A 12,926-nucleotide genomic window follows, 5' to 3' on the forward strand; every position below is an offset into this window, starting at 1 on the left:
CTCCAAGGGGCTCTGGTTCTGTCTCGCTTAGATTGTGGTGAGGAAACTGGAACCTCACAAGTAGCCCAGATTGAAACTAAAGGAGTCACCTTGACAGCAGGTGAGCAAGAGGCGCCCCAAACAGGTAATAGGGGCTACTGGGCTACTGGGAAAGGTGCACAGAGCAGGCCCCCTTGCCAGCCGGTAAACCCCTCCCACCTGGGAGTTCTAGCGTCTTGAGCAAGACTCCACCTGCCAGTGCTCCGAGCCGCCTGGAACAAGATGCTGTGCAAACATCATCCTGACTATTGTTTCTAATCTGCAGATGCTGGGCTCTGTGTCTGCAAATACAAAGAAGGAATGGGGCTACGTAGACAGAAACAACTGCTTCTGAGGACCCAGGCTGCTGCTTGCTACGTGCCTTTCCAGCAAGAAACACGGAGCCCCTACTTCTAAGCCTCATCAAGTCCTATATATTTGTCTGTGATGGGAGCTTCCTCTTCCGGACATAAATACTGTTTTTCCTTCCTTCAACAATCAACTCTAGTTCTTTCCCAGGAGAGCTGCCCACAGCCCCAGGCTGCTCTTTCTCCTAACTGAGTCGTGGGGACACTCCTCTGGTCCTGCGGCTTTCTTGTGAAATCTACTAGAGAGAGACCTCTCCTGGAAAAGCGGTGTCTTTGGGTTCTAAGTGATCAGTTTCTTCTGTCCACCTGGATCTAAGGGAACAGGGTCGTGTGGACACTCAGATTATACACTTTCCAGTTTCCCTAAACAAGTGAAAACACAGTGCCAAGGTTCACTCCTCTGGGAACTCTCAACTGCCAGAGTGTTCAAAACTTACGAAATGGCTTTTGCAACCAAATTCAGAGTGTGGCAATTGCTTCAGGACTATGGATCCATTTTCTTCAGTGGCCTGGGATGAACATGAAAGAGGAAAGGGAATATTCTAGTGTGAAAGAAATAGAAGAGAGACATGAGGACACATAATACCTTATACAGTGTTGCATCTAAACATAATGGCAAAGACTGCTTTAGATATTTGAAGAACTTTTATGAAGTCGGGTATCAGATGATTAATTTGTTGGGTGTGCTAATGGCATTATGGTTATATGCCAGAATATTCTTTTCCTTTTACACGTCTATTCAAGTATTTAGTGGCAAAATGACTTGAACACTCGGACTTGTTTTAATCTATTCTAGCTTTTAAAAAGTTACTATTGTTAAACAAGTATGGCAAAATGTTGTTGGTTATTGAAGCTGGAGAACTGGTAGCTGGGGATTTTTGGGGGGGCTACATTTGAAATTTTTTATGAAAATAACTTAACAAAGAAATATTGAATATCGTATAAAAACATGGGCATTCCTTGTGTGATAAAGGTTCTCAACATATGTAAGGTCTTTACTTCCTGTCTAGCTTAGAGAGAGCATGGTTTCCTAGAAATTGTTCAATTAAAACCCTTTGGCAAGGAGGTTTCTGTTTGCCAAGTTCGGTACAGTTTATCTGAAATTCAAAATCTATTTATTTTATGGATTTAAAAAAATGTTTTGGAGATACTGCTAAATTCCTGGATCTCCACAGTTCAAAAGAGGTAAAGTAGGATTCATGATAATACCTCCATTCCCCAGGGTGATCTGCTTCCCATGTTTTCCTTTTTCTTATTACTTCACATTTGTGGTTGGATACGTCCTGGTAGCATTAGACACTTCAGCTTCTTTTTCTCTTCTTCCTAGGAAAAAAGGTTTCACTTGCTTATGTTTTTCTATTCAAGTCCATTTTCTGATACATCTTCCCAAGTGGTCCCAACTCCAGGGCACCTGAAGTCAAGGAACAATGACTTGTATGTGAATGGTGACCAGTGATTTGTTCTTTTCTTAAAAAAAAAAAAAATATATATATATATATATATATTTCATTGAGATATAAGTGGCATATAACATTGTGTTCATTACATTGTAATGATCTGACCGTCTGTATGTACTGCTCAGTGGTGGCCACAATAAGTTTAGTTAACACCTGTCACCACACATAGTTAACAGCATTTTTTTTCATGTGATAAGGCTTTTTAAAATCTACGTTTTCAGCAGCTTTCAAATATATGATACAGTATTGTGAGCTGTGGTCACCAGGTTGTACATTACATCTTAGGGCTTATTTATCTCATAAATGACAGTTTGTATCTTTTGATGACCTTCACCCATTTCATCAACCCCTGCCATTGGTAACCACAATCTGTTCTCTGTATCTCAGTTTCTTTTTTTTTTTTAATTTTAAATGTTTTTTATTTATTTTTTGAAAGACATAGAGAGACAGCATGAGCAGGGGAGAGTCAGAGAGGGAAACACAGAATCTGAAGCAGGCTCTAGGCTCTGAGCTAGCTGTCAGCACAGAGCCTGATGTGGGACTCGAACCCACAAACCGTGAGATCATAACCTGAGCCGAAGCCAGACGCTCAACTGACTGAGCCACTGAGGCACCCTGGTTTTTGTTTTAGATTCCATGTATACGTGAGATCATACCAATATTTTCTTTGTCTGATTTATTTCCCTTAGCATAATGTCCTTGAGGTTTATGCATGTTGTCCCAAATGGCAAGGTGTCCTTCTTTTTAATGGCTAATATTCCATTATTCCATATATAAAAATTACAATATTTATATACCACATTTTCTTTCCTCATTCATTCATCAGTGGACCATTAGGTGATTTCTGTGTTTAGGCTATTGAAACTGAATGCTACAGTGGACATGGTGGTGCATATATGTTTTTGAGATAGCAATTTTATTTCCTTGGAATAGATGCCCAGAGATGGAATTGCTAGATCACATGGTAGTACTATTTTTAATTTTTTTTGAGGAACCCCCATATTATTTTCCCTAGTGTTTGCCCCTATTTACATTCCTGCTAGCAGTGTACAAGGATTTCCTGTTCTCTATATCTTTGCAGGCACTTATTTCTTATCTTTTTGATAAATGCCATTCTAACAGGTCTGAGATGATATTTCATTGTGTTTTTGATTTGTATTTCCTTGATGATTGGTGATGTTGAACACCTTCTTATGTATCTCTTGGCCATTTGTATGTTTTTGGAAAACTGTCTATTCATGTTCTCTGCCCATTTTTTAAATTTGATTGCTTTTTTTCTATTGAGTTTTATGAATTCTTTATTTAGTTTGGATATTAACCTCTGATCCTTTATATGCGTTGCAAATATTCTCTACCATTTGGCATGTGGCCTTTTCATTTTATCGATGGTTTCCTTTGCTGAGCAGAAGCTTTCAGTTTGATATTTTCCCACTTGTTTTTGCTTTTGTTGCTTTTACTTTTGGTGTCAAATAAAAATATCATTGCCAAGACTGATGTCCAGGACACTATGCTCCTAGGCTTTCTTTTAGGAGTTCTATGGTTTTAGGGCTTACATACAAATATTTAGACCATTTGAGTTAATTTTTGTGTATAGTATAAGAAAGTGGTCCAATTTATTCTTTTACATGTGGTTGTCGTATTTTCCTAACACCATTTATTGAGGAAATGGTCCTTTTCCTGTTGCATATTCTTAGCTCCTTTGTCATAAATTAATTAAATGGGTGGGTTTTTTCCTGACTCTCTATTCTGTTCCATTCATCTGTGTGCCTGTTTTTATGCCAGCGCTATGCTGTACTGTTTTGATTGCTAAAGTTTTGTAATATAGTTTGACATCAGGAAGTGCGATGCCTCTAGTTTTGATTTTCTTGCTCATGATTGCTTTCGCTATTCTATTCAACCCAATTCTCTTCCATAAAAATGTTAGGGTTGTTTGTTCTATCTCTGAAAATGCCATTGCAGGGTTGGCATTGGATCTGTAGACTGTTTGGGGTAGGTGGACATTTTAGCAATGTTAATTTTTACAATCCCTGAACACTGCATATCTTTCCATTTATTTTTGTCTTCTTCAATAGAGACCGTTTTACTACTTCTTTTCTAATTTGGATGCCTTTCAATTCTTTTTCTTGTCCGATTTCTATGACTAGGAGTTCCAGTACTATATTGAATAAAAATAGTAAGAATGGCCGTCCTTGTCTTATTCCTGATCTTAGGAAAAAAAAAACCTTTTCATTTTCCACCATTGAATATGATTTTGAGTATGAGTACAAGCTATGGGTTTGTCATATATGGCCTATATTATATTGATTTAGTCCCTCTATACTCACTTCATTGAAAGTTTTTATTATGAATAGATGTTGAATTTTATCAAACATATTTCCTGCATCTCTTGAGATGACCATATGATTTTTAACCTGCATTTTGTTAAAGCGTTGTGTCATATTGATTAATTTGTGGATGTTGAACCATCCTTGCATCCCTGAAATAAATACCTCTTGATTATACTGTATAATCCTGTTAATGTATTGTTGAATTTTGTTTGCATCTATGTCCTTCAAGGATATTGACCTATAATTTTCTTGTAGTGCCCTTGTCTGCTTTTGATATCAAGGTATTGCTGGCCTCCTAAAATGAGTCTGAAAGTATTTCCTTCTGTTTTTAGAAGAATTTGAGAAAGACTGGTATTACTTTTAATTTAAATTTTGGTAGTATTCGTCCATGAAGTCATATAATTTTGGACTTTTCTTCATTGGAAATTTTTGATTGCTGACTCAATCTTTTTACTAGGAATTGATCTGCTCAGATTTTTCTATTCCTTCATGATTCAGTCTTGGTTGGTTATATATTTATAGGAATTTATTAATTTTTTTCTAGGTTGTCAAATTAGTTGGCATATGTAGCATAGATAGTAAAACCTTGGTTTCTGAGCATAATTCATTTAGGAATCATGCTTGTGATCCAAAGCACTCATATATAAAAGTGAATTTCAAGAACCATTGGCTCAGTTTTGATCATGTGACATTTGGTGTCAGGTATTACTCACATTGCAAAACATCACTCATTTATCAAGTTAAAATGTATTAGAAATGTTTTTTCATCTTTTGGAACACTCCCTGAACAAGTTACTCACAATCCAAAGTTTTACTGTAGTTGTTAATAGTAGTCTCATACAATCGTTTTTTTGTTTGTTTTTACTTTAATGTCTCCCCTTTATTTATAATTTTATTTACTTGAGTCCTCTTGTCTTCTTGGTTAGTCTAGCTAAAGACTTGTCTATACTGTTCACATTTTTTTTTTAAAAACCCTGCTTTTAGTGTTTTTTTTTTCTATTGTCTTTTTAAATTTCTATTTTATTTATTTCTACTCTGATCTTTATTACTTTTCTTATACTAACTTTGGGCTTGGTTTCTAAAAATTTATTCTATTTCCTTGTTAGGTTATTTATTTGAGATCTTTCTTCCTAATGTAGGTGTTGCATCCCATAAGTCTTGGTATGTTGTGGTTCATTTTATTTGTTTCAAAGTAGTTTTTGGTTTATCTTTTTGATTTCTTATTTGACCCATTGGCTTTCAATAGCATGCTATTTAATATCCACATATTTGTTAGGTTTCTAGTTTTCTTCTTTTAATTAATTTGTAGTTTGTACCATTGTGGGGTTGGAAAAGATGTTTGATATAATTTCAATCTCAAGTTTATTAAGACTTTTTTTGTGGCTTAATGCATGATTTACCCTGGCGCATGTTTCATGTGTGCTTGAGAAGAATATGTATTCTGCTGTTGTTGGATGAAACATTCTATAAATGTATGTTAGTCCATCTGGTTTAATGTGTCATTGAAGTCTAATGTTTCCTATCAGTTTTGTCTGGATGATCTATCTATTGATGAGAGTGGGGGTATTGAAGTCCTCTACTATTATTATATTGCTGTCTGCTTTTCCCTTTTGGTCTGTTAATGTTTGCTTTATATACTTAGGAGCCCCTTGGTATTCTTTGATTTTAATATGCCCCCCCCTTTTAAATGAAGCTTTATAGCAGTCACCCTCTTGTTTTTTTTTTTTTTTTTTGGTTTATTTTCTTGAGGGAGGAGGGGCAGAGAGAGAGGGAGCCACAGAATCTGAAGCAGGCTCCAGGCTCTGAGCTGTCAGTATAGAGCCCAATGTGGGGCTCGTGAACCATGATGAGATCATGACCTGAGCTGAAGTCAAACTCTTCACCAACTGAGCCATCCAGGTGCCCCAAGCCCTTTCTTTTTTAGATTAAAAAAATATTTTTTAGGGAGAGAGGGAGAGAAGGAGGAGGAGGAGGAGGAGGAGGAGGAGGAGGAGGAGGAGGAAAGGGGCAGAGGGAGAGAGAGAGGCAGGGAGAAGGGAGAATCAGTGAGGCTTGATCCCATAACCCTGGGATCATAACCTGAGCTGAAATCAAGAGATGGATGCTCAACTGACTGGACCACCCAGGTGCCCCAACATGGCCCTTTAAAATTTTTTATTTTGAAAGAATGACAAAGAGAGTGTGAGCTGGGGAAAGACACAGAGAGAAGGATAGAGTGAATCCCAAGCAGGCTCCATGCTATCAGCACAGAGCCTCATGTGGGGCTTGATGCATGAACCACGAGATCATGACCTGAGCAGAAATCATGAGTCAGATGTTCAACTGACTGGGTCACTCAGGCACCCCTGGCCCTTTTTAATATTAATCAAACAATCTTGGTTCAGTGGAACATATATAAACATGATATCTTTCATCCTTGAGAAGCTCACAGGTCTAACCAGAATGACAATGTGGAGCCACAGAAAAAGCAAAACTTTTTGAAAGGGTCACATAATATAGGAAGCTAGAAAAGTGGTTTTTTAAATTTATTTTTTTAATTTACATCCAAGTTAGTTAGCATTATAGTGCAACAATTTCAGGAGTAGATTCCTTAATGCCCCTCACCCATTTAGTCCATCCCCCTTCACAACCCCTCTAGTGGCCCTCTGTTTGTTCTCCATATTTAAGAGGTCCTTATGTTTTGTCCCCCTCCTTGTTTTTATATTATTTTTGCCTCCGTTCCCTTATGTTCATCTCTTCTCTGTCTTAAAGTCCTCATATGAGTGAAGACATATGATATTTGTCTTTTTCTGACTAATTTCACTTAGCCTAATACCCTCCAGTTCCATCCACGTAGTTGCAAATGGCAAGATTTCATTCTTTTATATTGCTGTGTAATACTCCATTGTATATATATATTTATATACCACATCTTCTTTATCGATTCATCCATCGATGGACATTTGGGCTCTTTCCATACTTTGGCTATTGTTGATAGTGCTGCTATAAACATTGGGATGCATGTGCCCCTTTTAGGCAGCATATTTGTATCCCTTGGATAAATACCTGGTAGTGCAATTGCTGGGTCATAGGGTAGTTCTATTTTTAATTTTTTGAGGAAACTCCATACTGTTTTCCAGAGTGGGTGAACCAGTTTTCATTCTCACTAGCAGTGCAAAAGAGATCTCTTTCACTACATCTTCACCAACATCTGTTGTTGCCTGAGCTGTTAATTTTAGCCATTCTGAGAGGTGTGAGGTGGTATCTCATTTTGGTTTCGATTTGTATTTCCCTGATGATGAGTGGTGTTGAGCATTTTTTCATGTGTCAGTTGGAGAAGTGTCTATTCATGTCTTTTGCCCATTTCTTCACTGGGTTATTTGTTTTTTGGGTGTTGAGTTTCATAAGTTCGTAATAGATTTTTGGATACTAACCCTTTAGCTGAAATGTTGTTTGCAAATATCTTCTCCAATTCCATTGGTTGACTTTTAGTTTTGCTGATTGTTTCCTTTGCTGTGCAGAAGGTTTTTATTTTGAATAGGTCCCAATAGTTCATTTTTGCTTTGGATTCCCTTACCTCCACAGATGCGTTGAGTAAGAAGTTGCTGGGGCACCAGGCTCAGTCTGTTAAGCTTCCAACTTCAGCTCAGGTCATGATCTCACCACTTGTGGGTTTGAGCCTCATGTTGGGCTCTGTGCTGACAGCTCAGAGCCTGAAGCCTGAGGCCTGCTTCAGATTCTGTGTCTCCCTCTCTCTCTGTCCCTCCCCCACTCACAATCTCTCTCTCTCTCTCAATAATAAAGAAATGTTAAAAAAAATTTTTGCAGCCATGATCAAAGAACTTTTTGCCTGCTTTCTCCTCGAGGATTAAAAAAATTTTTTTTAACATTTATTCATTTTTGAGAGACAGAGCATGAGTGCGGGAGGAGCAGAGAAAGAAGGAAACACAGAATCGGAAGCAGGCTCCAGGCTCTGAGCTGACAGCACAGAGCCTGATTCGGAGCTCAAACCCACAAACTGTGAAATCATGACCTGAGCTGAAGTCGGATGCTTAACCCACTGAGCTACTCAGGTGCCCCTCTTCTCGAGGATTTTGACGGCTTCCTGTCTTATGTTTAGGTCTTTTATCCATTTTGGGTTTATTTTTGTGTATGGTGTAAGAAAGTGGTTCAGGTTCATTTTTCTGCATGTTGCTGTCCAGTTTTCCCAGCATCACTTTCTGAAGAGACTGTCTTTATTCCTTTGGATATTCTTTCCTACTTTGTCAAAGATTAGTTGGTCATACGTTTGTGGGTCCATTGATCTGAGTGTTTTTGTGACAATTAGCAAAGTGTTTTTGAAAGATATGGTCCTTCATTCCAGAACTAAATTATTAGCCATGATAGCAGTCATGCCAAAAAGCGAGTTTCCTTTGTCTAGCTATCAGGAAGTTAGCAGAAAAAATAATGTAGGACAAGCTAGAGCAAAAACAGGAGTAAAATACCCTGAAGCCATGCAGAGGCCACTTCCACCTGGTAAAGGCTCCATCTGTAAGGTTGCCACGCAGAAATGGGAAAAGGAATGGTGCTCTCTACTTGGTCATACTCAGATGGTGAAAGGACTGAGTTTTGTAGTATTTCTTTTAGTTCTTCTTGTTTTACATCCAAATGAAGAAAATGAAACTGATTTTTGCGGTAGTGTCAAAACACCTCATGCCATTGAAATTTCCAGAAGTTTGAAAGTTGGAGGTGAAATCTGTACTGTGTATCACAACACATAGCAGTATGGGGGAGAGGCTGATAACTTATCTGCCTCCACTTTCATCCTTGATCACATACTGCACACTTGGTTTAGTTATAGGACAGGTTACTCTAAATCAGAGGGAAATCTCATACATTATTACACAATCATCCAATCAACATCTGTTGAGAGTTGACAGTAAGGCTGCTATTTTGCAGGGTGCTATGGTGTGGTAGGGACTGAGATGCTATACTTTCTGTCCTCAGATCATTTAAAGTCCAGTGATATCTGGAACAATGCCTTATTTGTAAAGAGGCAGCATCTTGGTTTTTGTAGATTTGACTGTTGGACAGATAGTGCCCTTTGGATTTTACTATCCTATTTCCTGTATGTGTGTATTTGTTTATCATCAATTCATCGTCCTAAGGCTTCAACCCAAATCATTTATTTAGTGGCTGGAGCCAAGGGACTAGCAGTAATCTACAAATTCACTCCAATAAACCCTTTATGTGTGTGTGTGTGTGTGTGTGTGTGCGCGCGCACACGCGTGCGAGCACGTGCATGCATGCACATGAAATAGGAGAAACCATTTAAATCCCTAGAACTTTGGTTCTTCTCTATCATCTGTGAGTGCTGTATTAACTGAGAATTCAATACTCACATTAGAAAAATATAAACTTGAAATCCCCATAAGATTCTTCAAGTGTCTGGGTGGTCTGGGTCACATGTGTTCTAAATTCTTTCCTGAGCGAGTCCACTGACTTATTGGCATTGTGACACCGCCTATTGCATCAACCTGGCCATGGAAGCCAAGGGGTCCTAGTCGAACAGATGGTAAACATTCTACTGCAGAATAATGATATCTCCCTACGAGGAGTGTTGATCTTGGCTTCTGTCACTAATTGAGAAGGTAGAACATGAGGTTTAAATGCTGGCTCCAGCATTTACTAGCTGTATTACCAGAAGAACTTGGGCGAGTTAATATAGCCTTTCTGAGCTATTGCTTTAATTTATTATCAATGAAATGGGGCTAATCATATTTACTTTTGAAGGTCATAGTAATGAATGATGAAGTACTCAGTAGAGTGTTGATATGTAATACAGGCACATGGTGATCGCTAAATGAATGTTGACTGTGAATGAATGAATGGTCAGTGTTTTACTGTAGTGCGAATTCAGAGAGAAAGATGATAAAGAGGAAGACTTCATAATATTAAGAGATATGAAGAAATTCCTGATAAATTATAACTATAATTTATGGAATTATGGAATAATGGAAACTATTTTTGAAGGAAGCCATTCAATCTCTTTCTCATTAGGTTCTTTAAAATAAGACAGTATCCTTGTTAAAAGAGTTTGCGGTAGAGCATATTCCCTCCAGAGGTGTGCTTTGGGTTCTGGGAAATGTCCTTCAGCAAGAGGAATTGCTATTGAGATTCACCTATGAACCCAGGCGCTGCTGCTTGTCACAAACTCATCCCTAATATAGGTCCTACCTTCCTGCTTGGGGGCAGGCCAGCTGGTTTGCCTTTGGCAGTTTTATTTTCAAGTTGCCAGAAACAGAGCTCATATTGAAGCAACATTTACAGGTCTTTTAAAAATGATTTGAAATTGCCATGGAAACTGAAGTCAAAATGACGAAGTGCCAAGCGGGGGGCATCCTTTGTTAATTGCTTATGAAGACATGTGAAATGAACAGAAAGTTTGGGCCTGGTAAAATGATAGATGTGTTCAAGAAAAGGAAATGAAAAAATAGGTTACAACACCCATGGGAGGCCCAAAACAGCACTGTTGAAATCATGGCTCTATGGAAGCATTTTGATTAGTTTCAGTTACACTACCTGTCAGATTTATGCTGGTGTAAAAAAACAATAAAAGGAAAAAAAAAGAAAGCTTATGTTACATTGACTATTATGTGATTAAACCAAGAATCTCATGGAAGAAAAACAAAATGGTCAGCATATATACTTTTTGGTTGGACTTTCAATCCCACCCCCCCCTTTTTTAAACAAATTACCTGTAATTTCATCAAGGATTAAATACGAATGAAAAAGAATGTTTCCTAAGTCTCAGTGAATTCAAGTACTTCAAATTTTTTTCTATCATTATGCAAAGAAGACATATTCCAGCTATCCAATGCCAAGTGTAGACTGCACAGTATTATAAAACACAACATACTCTGATTCTTTAAAGTTTCATTTAAAACTTAAACATGTAGCAGAGATCAAAATTAAACCTCTATTTTAAAAGTACACCTTTGTTTACATGTTCTTTGTAGAGTCTATAGGCCTTTCAGATCTAATTTCTGTAGAACTCTCATACAGAAGCAGTTTGTAAAAGCTGTAGGTTATTAAGACTTGACGAGGGAGGTACTATTGTATATAATTTCAAGCCACATCTGGTTATTGGTGCCTAGTAGGCTGCTGGGAGAATGACCATTTAATTCGTCTTTATGACTAAAGTTAAAAAAACCCAACTATCTCATCACGACGGCTGATGTGTGGTACCATTATGATGGTATTATTTCTAAGGACCAGTGATGCCCAAATTCTGTTTTGTGACTCACTGCTCCTCTGCAAAGGGTTCTTGACCTGACAGTGAAACTAAGGCACAAAAATCAAACAGGAGACAAAGTAACCAGAAAAAGCCCACTCAAATGGGATCCACTTAAAGTGAGGCCCAAAATGTCATAGTAGACAATGCAAAACAGATTTGATGGGTATGATTTTGGAAAACTAAAAGAAAAATTTATAAAAACAAATTTATTTTGTCTTATAATTAACAAAATGGTTTTACAATGACAATTATGCACTAATCATTGGCTCAACGAAAAAGAAATTAAGTGTTGATTTGAGGCTGTAGTGCACTGTTAACTTGGGTGGCACTCAATGAACCAATCTTCTTTGTATTTGTACTCTTATTAGTCCCTTACATATTGATTTTGGGCTTGGCCATGTTACTAGTTTTGGGCCAGTGGAACGTTAGCAAGGGTGATGTAAGCAAAGGGTTGGTAAGTCCTTGCACATTGGGCCTTATTATCTTGGGATACTTCAGGGACCTATCCCCCATGCAATGAGAAAGCATGAGCAACCATGAGAGGAGTCCACATGGAGGAGAACTGAGGCCCTCCAGCCAACTCCTGAGCTCCTAGTCAGTAGCCAGCCCAAATTCCAGCCATGTATGTGAGTCCAGTTTAGATTTTCTAGACATCCTGCCTACAACATGTGAAGCATAGTCACTTCTAGGTCAACCCCCTGAGATGGAAGATGTAATAAATTGTGGGGCATCTGAGTGGCTCATTTGGTTAAGTGTCTGACTTCAGCTCAGGTCATGATCTCATGGTCCGTGGGTTCAAGCCCTTATCGGGCTCTGTGCTGACAGCTCAGAGCTTGGAGCCTGCTTCAGATTCTCTGTCTTCCTCTCTGTCTGCCCCTCCCCTGCTCACACTCTGTCACTCTTTCAAAAATAAATAAAAATTTTTAAAGGAAGTAATAAATTGTGATAAGTGGTTAAATTTGGGGATGGTTTGTTATGGAGTAACAGATAACTAAAACAGAAATTACTACCTGGAAGTGGGGTCTTGCCATAACACCTAGCCTTGATTTTGAGCCTGGTAGAAGGAAGGGAGAAATTTGGGAGAATTACAAAGAGACTGTTAGTGGAGTCTATAAAGGCAGTGAGGAAATTCCCACTGGAAAAGCTTAAGAACAGAAACTCTGAGTTATGTGTTGGCAGAACAACGAGAAAAACTGTTTGCCTGTGGTATTGTGGGGAATAGAGAGGGTACCTACTGACCTCGTGGATCTGACTAAGGAGATTTCTGGGAAGATTGTGAAAAGTGCCACTGGCTTCTTTTAGCTCCTATGCTAGAGTACAGGAGGAACAAGCTGAACCAAAGAATGAACTGTTCAGATTTCAAGCAGAATTTAGAACTAAAGAGGTATTAGAACATGTGGGTTTGATAAAAAATAGTTTTTCACCCCTAGTCTCTATTGAAAAAAATTCCCAAAGTGAGAAATTGCATTGGTTTGAAGGTTAAATCCAAGGTGATGGTAGT

At 38.2% G+C, this 12,926-nt stretch overlaps 1 long non-coding RNA gene across 1 annotated transcript; it reads right to left on the minus strand.

The window, feature by feature from the left end:
- Positions 1–852: 852 nt before the first annotated feature.
- LOC115304296 lies at positions 853–9,563 on the minus strand. The gene is made up of 3 exons (XR_003914372.1): positions 9,531–9,563; positions 1,596–1,709; positions 853–928 (listed from the first exon to the last, which is right to left on the minus strand). It is a non-coding gene; the product is annotated as an uncharacterized LOC115304296 (long non-coding RNA).
- Positions 9,564–12,926: the final 3,363 nt, after the last annotated feature.

This window comes from Suricata suricatta, chromosome 10 (assembly GCF_006229205.1).
Source record: "Suricata suricatta isolate VVHF042 chromosome 10, meerkat_22Aug2017_6uvM2_HiC, whole genome shotgun sequence".
In the NCBI taxonomy this organism is placed as follows: domain Eukaryota; kingdom Metazoa; phylum Chordata; class Mammalia; order Carnivora; family Herpestidae; genus Suricata; species Suricata suricatta.